This window comes from Gigantopelta aegis, chromosome 12 (assembly GCF_016097555.1).
Source record: "Gigantopelta aegis isolate Gae_Host chromosome 12, Gae_host_genome, whole genome shotgun sequence".
Taxonomy (NCBI): domain Eukaryota; kingdom Metazoa; phylum Mollusca; class Gastropoda; order Neomphalida; family Peltospiridae; genus Gigantopelta; species Gigantopelta aegis.
In genome coordinates, this window is record NC_054710.1 from 41,431,164 (window position 1) to 41,444,468 (window position 13,305).

Sequence of the window (13,305 nt, forward strand, 5' to 3'; positions counted from 1 at the left end):
ACAATCCTATCTCTCCCTAAATCCAAAACGCCTACGCCTAAGCGTCTAACTCCTAATTTCTGGTGGCCGAGAGAAAATTCTTTAAAAGCGGATAGAGCGAGAAGCGTTATAATCCGCGGACGGCGAAACACAGCCCTCAGAGGTGAGAAAGTGTGCTAGAACAAAAGCAACTAACGCCAAAGATGACGCAAACAGTCAATACAGGCAAAAATAACCAACCAACAAGCGTAATTTGAGCTACACCAATAATGCCAGCAGCCCCAATAAAAATGGGGCCAACTGTACAAAAAAATATAGGATCCAGTTTATGGGTCCGGACACGACTGAGGAGGACAAACCATAAACAACAGCCGCGCCTGGCCCCAACATACGTCTTAACCTTACGTAGAACATCCAAAAATTAATTAGCAACAAAAACACTGGTTAGTTGGAACAGCAATACAAAGCAGAAAAATAGTAAATTTTAATCACAACATACCTGTTAGATATGTGTCCTAGATTGATAAACGAAGGCCACCAGAAGTCTATCAATTACTGCTTTATAACTGTCTAAAGGATTTAAAATATTATAGGAATTAAAGATAATATTTTTTGATTTGAAAAAGTATTCCAGTTTCTGTCTAATTAATTTATACTTGGTACACTCAATCAAAAAATTATTAACATTATCAATTTTATTGCATACCAAGCAGTTGGGTGTATTGGATTTCCTGACTTTAAATTTAGTATCATTTAAACCATAAGATACACCCATTCTTAATGTTGCAATAATTTTAGTAGCTTTTACATTAAATGAAACTGGACCAGGAGTAGTGACCTTCGGTTTAATATAGGAGTGCCACACTCTGGTATGGTGATCCCATTCTAACTGCCACAACTTACCAAAGTGTGGCTCTGCCAGGGAACATATCTCAGCGTAGTTGTAACTAGTCGTCACGCCGACCTTGACCTCCTGGAGAGACTTTTTGGTATTTTCATCAGCCAGCTCATTACCGGCTATCCCCACATGGGCTGGGACCCATTCGAGGGTGACCTTTACTCCAATGGCTACTAACTTATTTGAAAATTTATAAATTTGTTTAACTATTTCCGGTCTGACGCCATTAGAGCCTGATATTGCCTGTAAGGAGCTAAGACTGTCCGAGAAAATCACGCATCTATCAGGGCTATGATTTCGATGGTAATTTTCAATCCACGTCAACGCACAGAGAATGGCTATTAATTCTGAAGTATAGACAGAGATGTTATCCGTGAGTCTAGCCCTAACAGCCACGGGTCTGTCCTGAATATCTTTATTATAAATAACAAAGGCCATCCCTGTCCTGCCTGTAGCTGGATCCTTGGACCCATCTGTATACACATGTATAGCAGAAAAAAGAATTTTTTTAATATTATCATTTTTAACTTGTATCATTTCTTTGCGGATGTGGTAGCCGACCTCGGGGGTACCGATCTGCCAAGGGAACTCAAAGTTCAGATTGGCACGACTGATTGGCAGACCCGCAATCCCGAAATCAATTGCAAACTTATACAAATATGAAATAATAGATACATGTTTATCTCTAACAGAAGCTATTTGGATAGGTTTAATTTTATTTATGGGAGAATCAGGGACCAGATTTTTGACTTTTCTCATATATCTGATCCCCTGCTTGATTCTCCTAAGAGATAACGGGACCACACCCAATTCAGCCAAGACACTCTCATATGGGGTACATACGGTCCCTCCTACTATAATTTTGAGGGCCCTACAGTAGATCCCATCAAGTTTCTTAAGCTGATTATCAGTGGCACACCCAAAGGCAAGGTCCCCATATTGGAGTCTGGATACTATGAAGGCTTCAAAGATCATAAGAAGTGTTTGCCTGTCTGATCCCCATGGTGTGCCTGACAAGACCCGGATTAAATTAATGTAATAAATACACCTGTCAGTCACCTCCGCAATGTGCTCACCGAATGCAATGGCATGGTCGAAAATAACTCCCAGAAATTTGACCGATTGCACCTGGCTAATCAGTATACCATTATATTTTAACTTTAGTTCAAAAATACTTTTAAAATTACGAGCTTTTTGAAATATAATACATTTAGTTTTTGCCTTGGTAATGGTAACACCAATCGACTCCGCCCACTTATATAAATTATTTATATCGTTCTGGAGATCACTTTGAATATCTAAATAATTATTACCTACTCTCCAGAGCGCAGTATCGTCGACAAAAAGGCCGACACTTAAATTAGTCCCCTGATTTGAGTCCCGAAATAGCACCGTAGCTAATGAATTAATAAAGACAGAAAAAAAGAGTTGGTGCTATCACTGAGGTATACCATTCTCCAAGACATTTATAGGGGATAGGGTACCATTAAGGTTTACAGCAAATGTTCTATTGGTTAAAAACTGATTAATAAAATTAAACATTGCTCCTCTTATCCCCATCTGAAATATTTTTATTAACAGCCCGCGTCTCCAAACCATGTCATACGCCTTTTCAATATCCACAAACACACCAGCCACCTTCTGTCCCTTTCTGAAAGCATCTTTAATCTCAGACTGAAGACGAACAAGGTGGTCAGTGGTTGAGTGGTGTTTCCTAAAACCACTCTGGTAGATAGACAACTTATTGTTCAACTCCAGAAAGTGGCTAAGGCGATGGTTAACCATGTATTCCATGGTTTTGCAGACGCTAGATGTTAGTGATATTGGCCTATAATTGGTCGGGTCGGTTGGGTCCTTACCCGCCTTGTGGAGAGCAAACACTTCTGCATGCTTCCAACTTGGGGGGAGGATTCCTTCCGACCAGATCAAATTAAAAAGTTCCAGGAACAACTCAAGTGTTTTTGGAGGTAAATGTTTAAAAAAGATATAACTAAAATTATCTGGGCCTGGAGCTGTGCCCTTACGTTTACAGAAAGCATCGAGTAGTTCCTAGATTTTAAAGGGTGCATTATACGACAGGTCATCTTTCTGGTTAGCGGATACATGTGGAATAGGGCTACTTCTTTCAACTTGTATTTTTCTAATTTGATTTTTTTTTTGAATAATTAGAAGTATCCGAGTTATTTCTAAAAGTTGCTTCTAATACTTTAACTTTTTCACTATCAGTTTTATATAATTTACTATTTTTTAACACATTATTTTTTGTAAGTGATTTGCCTTGTACCCGCTTTATTCTCGACCAAACTTCTTTGGTTTTAGAATTAGAATTCAGTGAGCAACAAAACTGACGCCATGAGGCCGACTTCGCTTTGCAAACACTAATTTTAAATTTATACTAGCTATCTTTATAATTATCGATATTTATTTTAGAATTATCTTTTTGAAGAATATTACGGCATTTATTTCTGGTCTTCTTGAGCCTGGTGTGTTCATCAGTCCACCAAGGGACCGAATTTCTTACACCAGGCCCCGAAGACTTAGGAATAGTTTTATTAGCTATATTGATGATGGCACCTACTAGGTTATCATTAAACTTTCCGGTGTCATCATCACGGATTGAATTATGATCTAATTCGCCACACAACATACCAAACTTAGGCCAGTTAGCTCGTTCGAAATTCCATTTAACTGTAGGTTTATAATTATTAGTTATTACCCCTGAAACATTATAAGAAATTTTAACAGGAAAGTGGTCGCTACCCAAGTCGTCCAGGACCTCCCACTCGCACCTGGCAGCCAAATTACTAGTAACTAAAGTGACATCCAAACAAGACCAAGTATTGTAGGCATCAGATAAGAAAGTAAAACTACCATCATTTAGACAGGCTAAATTTAAACTGTCCATCAAATTACCAATAATACGGCCTGTCATATTGGTAACCTTTGACCCCCAAATAGTAGTTTTACTATTTAAATCACCTACTATAAACAAATTTTGATTATGGTTACCAATAATATCCAAAAAGTCATTTAAACTAATTATTTTCCTTGTTAATTTTAAGCCTTTAACGGCTGGATGTATATAAAAATTAAAAATATTTATACCATTAGTAGTTGTATGAATAGATACCCCCAATGACTCGATACATTGATGGGCGTCACCAGCTGGAATTTGCGAGTACGAGATACCGTTTCTGACAAAGGTAGCTATACCCCCTTTACTATTATCGCTATTTGTAGAAAAGAGACCCACATAGCCCGGAATTTTAAATTCTATAAAAAGTTTATGTCTAATATCTTTAGGAGTCAGTTTAGGAAGGTCTCTTGAATAGCGATAATATCAATATCGGTATTAGTATCTAGGAATTTCTTGAGTTCCTGGCCATTAGCCCTAAGCCCCCTGTCATTCCACTGAAGAATGGTTAGGCCCCTGCTCTTACCAACTACAAAATTATTTTGATTATCAATATTATTATTATTATTATTATTATTATTATGTACTGACATGATGGAAGTGGAGCAATTCTAGCTGCAGAATTAACTATAAAGCTAATCTACACTATTGTTGCTCCTACTTTCCACCATAATAAGTTCTTTGGCCCCGTACCATGAGACACTACGCTTCTCAATGGCATCGGGGTCAATCCGCAAAGCTAAATGTTGGTTCACTATCTCACAGGCGTCTCTAGACGCTCTAATGACATCATCTAAATAAAATTTTGTATGCGGGACCTTTTCTAACTCTCTTGTCAAAAATAAACCAGAAATTACCCTAACCAAATCGAGAGCTGTAATGTTTGAATCTAAAGAAGAAATTTTGGTCCCTGAAGCCGCGCCGGCATACGTGTTAGTAGTATTAATTTTAGCGGCAGCTGTACTGACTGATGACTCAGTGTTATTAGTTGATTTCACGCCAGACGCAGCTGTGGGTTGGCGGGGAGTTTGGCTATTTATCCCCTGGGTCGAACCTTTGGGAGCAGGCCTAGCTGCCATGATGCGGACCGCCCGCTGATAATCAGGGCACTCCTTTGCATGCGAGCAATGAGGTCCCCTACAATTGGCACACGAGATTTCTCTCGTGCAAGGACTTTCTGGGGACCTCTTGGGGTGCGCGGTTCCGCACCTGAAACAGACTGGGTGTTCCCTGGTCGACCTACACTTCCTGACTGTGTGGCCCCATTTCTGGCATCTGGCGCATTTCACTGGTTTAGGGATGAAGGTATTTAACTCGTGTCTCACCCCCTTCACCCTAATGAAATCAACCCCGTGGGGCGGGTTAGAAGGACGTCCAGAAAACCATTTGCCCACACTGTCAAATTTTGAATGGACAAGTTGGGGTTATCCCTCCGTACCGCCTGGAGGAGATCCCCCCCCCCCCCCCCCGGGCGTCCCAATCCCAAGCTGACTTGAATTGTAACAAAGAATTGCCCTGATTTGTAATAACCAGAGCTGCATTGAATTGTAATACGATACCAACTTGAATCGTAATAACACAAAAATGGAAAGGAAAGTGTGCTGAAAGTCTTCGACGACACCGCACCGCATTTCTTCAATTTGAGGTTGAGTTTATTGTATTTAAGACAATCATTGCTGCCACATAGGCTTCTCCTTTCGACTAAATGCCCCCAACCCCGCTAGCTACGGCCCTGCAGTGTGAAAAATATGGAACTCGATTTCGCTTACGGATACGTTTACAGTAAGATACATGGTATCCAAAGGCCGGTCATGTAGTATAATCTATATGAATCAAGGTTGTTTTTCAGAGTATGACATTTCTGTTTAATTCGTGCCTTTATTTCGTATAAGGCTAAAAACTGTTGTTGTTTTTTGTAGTTTTTTTTGCTTTGTTTTTTGATTATTATTTCAGTGCAATATTAGGCTATTCGTGTAGGTGTCCAGGGAAAATGTAGACACAAGGGTCCGCTAGGATCCCCACACCCCCGGATAATGTTATGATGGTGGTGGTGGTGGTGGTGGTAACGTACAAACCCTCTCCACCTAGCTAGGCATGCACAGACCAATAACAATGATTTATACATTTTAAAATATCTCATTTTATTAAAGCATTTTATCACACTTTGGCATTTTATTTCTCAGAGCACATTAAGTACATAAGACATACACAATAATAATAATAATAATAATAATAATAATTTCTTATACACCCGTTGGTGAGAACACCATGCATTATTTTTGACAACACATAGTTTACACACGTACGTGTGTTAACAATTTCAAGACATACGACTGGCTGCTCCTAGGTGATGACCAGGTCACCAATGCCATACGTCCAATAAAAAAAAAAAACCAGCACGGTGAAAATCGAATACACTCTGACGTATATTCAACCTGGCAATCATGTGTCTGTGACGCGGAAGTCAGCTACAAGTGCAAAGGGTTGTAAATATCTTTTAGTCGATAAAGATGTTGAAATTTGCTTAAAACTTGGTTTTTGAGGATATGTAAGAAATAGAATAATACATTCATGTCTGTTTTATACCATTTATTTGAAAACTCGTTGTTTAAATACATATCAAACTCGCTTTCGCTCGTTAGATACATTTAAAACAACTAGTTGTGAGATAAATGGTATTTAATGCTCACTCATGTATTATTCTCTATAATAACAATAATTAAAATAATAATAAAATATTTAAAATAATAACGTGACAAACATTAATCCCCATCTATTAATAAAACACGACGCTGCCGCAATCTGTACAAACAAATGTATTGGCCACCTTTTGAATAAAACTGAAAACAATGACAAAATAAAACAAAAACATGTTCATTTCTCTGGAATATAATAACCACTACATTAAATCAACATTATCACAGCGAGTTATGATGTTAAAGGTACACTATCACAGTTAAAAAGTGTCATATTTTGCAAGCTGTACATGTGTCCGTGTTAAATAACTACCCATTAATGGATCCCTCACATAACATTTGCATACAAAAACTCGGGAATATTGTATTTAGTACATGCTTGCATGCCGTGAAAGTCGCATTCAGTAAAAGTAGATTCCTGTCGTAATTATCACATCAGTGGTAAGCGCTCACATGATTTGCCGTCGGTTTAGGATCGATTCCCATCGGGCTATTTCTTGTTGCAGACAGAGCACCACGATTGATATATCAAAAGCTGTGGTATCTGCTGTCATGTCTGTGGGATGGTGCATATAAAAGACTCCTTGCTAACTACCGCCTGTCACCAACTACGATTGGACTGCTGTGCTCCCTTGCACCTGCCAGTGCAGGCGGCCCCTCCTTCACCCCCCCCCCCCCCCCTTCCTGTCCTGGACGAAGGAACCGGCTTAGGCCGGTACTTTTGACCAGGACAGGCGTGCGCTACAACAGCTTGCTCTGAATGTGCACGTTAAACTTTTTTCCCATTCCCATTGCAATGGAAGAAACCGGCCTCGGTGGTACAGTGGTTAAGCCATCAGACTACAGGCTGGTAGGTACAGGGTTCGCAGCCAGGCTCCAATCCAGAGCGAGTTTTTAAAGGGCTCAATGGGTAAGTGTAACGCCACTACACCCTCTTCTCTCTCACTAACCACTAAACAACTAACAACTAACCCACTGTCCTGGACAGACAGCCCAGATAGCTGAGGTGTGTGTCCAGGACAGCGTGTTTGAACATTAATTGGATATAAGCACGAAAATAAGTTGAAGTGAAAAAAAGAACAATAATAGAAGAATGAAGCGGGTTTCCTCTCTAAGAGTGTATTTGAAAATTACCAAATGTTTGACATCCAATAGCCGATGAGTAATAAATATATGTGCTCTAGAGGTGTCGTTTAACAAAAAAACTAAAAGACTTTTATCTTGTCATAACATATTTTATGAAATTGACAAATCCACCAAATCTGACAAGTTGACTGACTGTCAGCATCCAGATACAGCTACCAGACACCACTAGAGCATATTGATTAATTAATCATCGGTTACTGGATATCAAGTATTTGGTAATTCTGACTCGTAGTCATCAGAGGAAATCCGCTACATTTTTCATAATGCAGAAAGAGATCTTTTATATGAACTTTCCCACAGACAGGAAAACACATACCACGGCCTTTAGCCAGTTGTGACGCACTGGTTGGAATGAGGAAAACCCAATCGGTTGAATGGATTCACCAATCCCACCCCATATGTTACAGAGTGATAGCCTCAATCCATTGATCATCCATTAAAGATGTTTCCATTACCCAGTATTTTTTCACTACTAGAAAATTAAATAATGTGGTTGTAATGCTTAATGGGCATATAAGTGCAGGGTATAATTTTTACATTTCAAAGCAAAATGTAACTTATAATTTTGGCAGGAAGATGAAATATTTATAAAACTTTGACACTGCAGCTTTAAGGGAAAATAATGTTACATAATCTGTTTAAAAGGGCACCATTTATAAGAACCACTTGTTGGTGAATGTGACATACATGTAATACAGGTATACTAAATACACTGAATATACTAATACAGTGAAACCTGTCTAAACTGGACCCTGAAAAACTGGAATCTTCTTTAAACCGGCAAAGTTTTATGGTCCTGAATTTCCCAGTGGCGGATCCAGAAAATATTTAGGGGGTCCCCAATGACATGGGGCGAAATGCCCAAGGGAACTTTGGGGGAGGTTTGGAGGGGGATCGTAAAAAATAAAAATTAATATATAATAAAATATAGATCCGCCTCGGTTTCCTAAATTGTAAATGGAATAAATAGTAGGTCCCGACATGATTCGGTTTAGACAGGTTTCACTGTATACTGCACCAAACTCGATGTAGGTTGTTACATTGAATAACATCTTGACACATACACATAGACAGATATAGAGATCGATAGACATACATATTAAATTAAAAACAAAATTATTTTGCTGAAACAGATTTCAAAGGAACGTTTGCTTATTTACATATCAGCCTACAAGAAAACAATGCATATATATATATATACATTCAATAATAATAACTTGAAATAGTATTTTATAAATATGTGTTAAAGTAATACTATGTAATATTATGTTCAGGATTTTGGGGCTTTTTCAATAAACATAATTTACATACACACACACACACACACACACACACACACACACACACACACACACACACACACACACACACACACACACACACACACACTTTAATGCTATATGCTATTAGCATTACTGTAGATAATTATAATTATGGCTGTGGTATCACGTAAAAAGATAAACAAGATAATACTATGTAATATTATGTTTACGGTTTTGGGGCTTTTCGAGTAAACATACATACATACATACACACACACATTCAATAATAATATAAACTTGAAATAGTCTTTTATAAATATGTGTAAAAGTAATACTATGTAATATTATGTTTAGGGTTTTTTTTCCCAGTAAACATAATTTACTGTTAAACAGACACACACACACACACACACACACACACACACACACACACACACACACACACACACTTTTAATGTTATTACTGTACATACATATATGGCTGGGGTATCATGTAAAAAGATAAAAAGATAATGACTGTTGCAAAGTATATAACAGTTACAGTACCTCCTGGCTCTTCTACGGGATCCATTCTGAACAGCCGTAAATAAATGTGTGGATGACAGTTGGAAAACAATGTTTACTCATGCATATATGTTACAGTTAATCTGCATAATCAGGTAACATGTATACTACCCGATTGTTTTTCAGGTGATATGTGTATTACTCTATTCACTCAGTTAATGTACATATTACCTAACAAAAACTCAGGTAATATACATATTACTGGAAATATGTCCCACCATGTTATACAGGTCACCTGAAACAGACATATGATACAGTAAAATGATATCTGTGATTTTATGTGTTAATTGTAACAAGACTACTTATTTCTTTTTAGCGTAGTTATATCTTTGATGTACATTTTCACTGGCACATCATTTTCACAGACAAGATTAACGGTATGTGAAAATGATGTGACAATGAACGTGTACATTAAATATGTATATTACCCGATTTGTTTTAGGTAACTTGTACATTAATTAAAAAATTCAGGTAATATACATATTACCTGCTTATACAGATTAACTGTAACATATATACATCACCAAGCAAATGAGTAACACGTTATTTCACTAAAATATCACAGTGCACAAACAGGCCTCTTTAACAACTTGAGGTCCCTGGTAATTTAGACATTTAACAATAAATAATAAAAACCCACACAAATATTATATAAACAAAAAAAATCAACAAATTCGCTAAACTATCTGCAACCCTTGCAATTAAGAAAATGTCCATGGTAAAAAACATGCCAATGAAAAAAAACCCACCTGAATATACTCCAAGGCTAAAAAAAAAGAAAGAAGTGTTTTATTTAACGACGCACTCAACACATTTTATTTACGGTTATATGGCGTCAGACATATGGTTCAGGACCACACAGATTTTGAGAGGAAACCCGCTGTCGCCACTACATGGGCTACTCTTCCGATAGGCAGCAAGGGATCTTTTATTTGCACTTCCCACAGGCAGGATAGCACAAACCATGGCCTTTGTTGAACCAGTTATGGATCACTGGTCAGTGCAAGTGGTTTACACCTACCCATTGAGTTTTGCGGAGCACTCACTCAGGGTTTGGAGTCGGTATCTGGATTAAAAAAAACACCATGCCTCGACTGGGATCCGAACCCAGTACCTACCAGCCTGTAGACCGATGGCCTGCCACGACGCCACCGAAGCCGGTCCAAGGCTAAAAAGTGCCCTTGAGGACTAAAACCCCCACGTCAATCTCCACGGCATTGTGGACTGCTGTGGGCAATTGCAAGGGTTGTAGTTGTGACAACAAATGGAAAGGTATGTTATTTGCATAATACATCCAGACTCAACTTTTTTTTTCAAAACAATAGAATTAAAAAAAACCCACCAAGAAACACAATTTTTTTTTTAAAATCTGAAGAACCCCCAAAAACCTAACCACTTTTAATATATGAAACTTCTAATACAAGTTGGTCAGTTAATGGTTAACCTAAGATATGGTGACTTTATATTACATGCATGGTATTTTTCTCTACATGATGAAGGCAAACAAGTTTATTCACAACAAACAGCTTTAACATTTGCTTTTTACAATGGCAAACACAACATCATGGCAAAACACAACATCATGGCAAACACAACATCATGGTGTCCACAAAACAAGTTTGTTTTGTTTTATGATACCACCAAAGCACACTGCTTAATAACAATTGCCTATTGGATGTCAAACATTTGGCCATTTTACATATAATCTGAAAGGAATCACGCTAACTTGTTCCATTAGTAGCAAGGGATCTTCTATATGAACCATCCCACAAACAGGACAGCCCATACCACAGCCTTTGATAGACCAGTCGTGGTGCACTGGCTGGAACAAGAAATAGCTCCATGGACCCACCAATGGGGATCAATCCCAGACTGACCATGCATCAAGCGAGCACTTTACCACTGGACTACATCCTGCCCCTTTACATGACAAAGTCAAACAAGGTTCTTCACAACAAACAGCTTTAACATTTGTCTTTTTCACAATGGCAGACAAAACATCACAGTGTTCACAAAGACAAACTACAACTCACCCCATCCAAACAGGCGAGTAGAAATCACTTTGGACAGTCAAAATCACTTTGGACAGTATAAATCACTTTGGATGGTAGACATTACTCTTTGGTCTGTAGAAATAACTGGATGGTAGAAATCTCTTTGGACAGTATAAATAACTTTGGATAATAGAAATTAATGGACAGTAAAAAATCACTTTGGATGGTAGACATTACACTTTGGTGTGTAGAAATAACTGGATGGTAGAAATGTCTTTGGACAGTATAAATAACTTTGGATAATAGAAATCACTTTGGACAGTAAAAATCACTTTGGACAGTAGAAATAACTTTGAACAGTATATATCACTTTGGATTGTAAAAATCACTTTGGACAGTAAAAATCACTTTGGACAGTAAAAATCACTTTGGAAAGTAAAAATCACTTTGGAAAGTAGAAATTACTTTGGATTGTAGAAATTACAGTCAAAATCAAAATCACTCTGGCCACTAAAATTCATTTTGGACAGTAAAAATCATTTTGGAAACTAGAAACCACTTTGGACAGTATAAATCACTTTGGATGGTAGACATTACTCTTTGGTCTGTAGAAATAACTGGATGGTAGAAATCTCTTTGGACAGTATAAATAACTTTGGATAATAGAAATTAATGGACAGTAAAAAATCACTTTGGATGGTAGACATTACACTTTGGTGTGTAGAAATAACTGGACGGTAGAAATGTCTTTGGACAGTATAAATAACTTTGGATAATAGAAATCACTTTGGACAGTAAAAATCACTTTGGACAGTAGAAATAACTTTGAACAGTATATATCACTTTGGATTGTAAACATCACTTTGAACAGTATATATCACTTTGAATAATAGAAATCACTTTGGATGGTAGACATCACTTTGAACAGTATAAATCACTTTGAATAATAGAAATCACTTTGGATGGTAGACATCACTTTGAACAGTATAAATCACTTTGAATAATAGAAATCACTTTGGATGGTAGACATTACTTTGGACTGTATAAATAACTGGATGGAAGAAATCACTTTGTACAGTAGAAAATATTTAGGACAGTAGAAATCACTAAGGAAAGTAGAAATATCACTTTGAACAGTACAATTCACTTTGGATAGTATTTATCAATGGGGACAGAAGAAATCACTGGGGGGTTCAATTTAAAATGATGTTAAAGGGACATACGCTAGTTTTTTAAAAACTAAGGTATATATTTTTACTATTATAGCCGTTTTTGATAACTGAAATCTTACTTTACTTAGATTTTATGGTTTAGATTATCAATTACCTTAGAAGTGTTTTTGGTTATCCTAATAACACAAAATGCATTTCTCATATTTTTAAAAATGCATGTGTGTCTGAGAAGAAACAGTTATGGAGTCGAGTTTTAGTCTATTTTTAGAGGGTATTTCACCATTTCAAAGTCACAGACTCATGTTTCACTCAATTGTAACTTTATCGAAATGAGTTACAGGTTTGTAGATTAACTAAACATAGTGTTAGTTTTCACGGGTTGAAACTGGGGTCTACCCCTTTAATACCCCCGGTGAGTAGAGGCTTTCCAATGATGATCTTATTTTCGCTTGATTTCATGATTTTGAATTGGCAGGTCCTTATTTCAAGTAACAGAAAACAATGGCATGAGGCCTAATTCACTGAACTCTTGAAACTTGTTCACACTGTACACAGTTTATACATTTGATCATTACCCCCTCCCCCAATGTAGCTTCAACACAAAAAGTAACTTGGATACAATTAAAGAGTTTGGATTTTTACTCTGTCAGTAAAACCACCCTCCCTCTGTACTCTCTTCA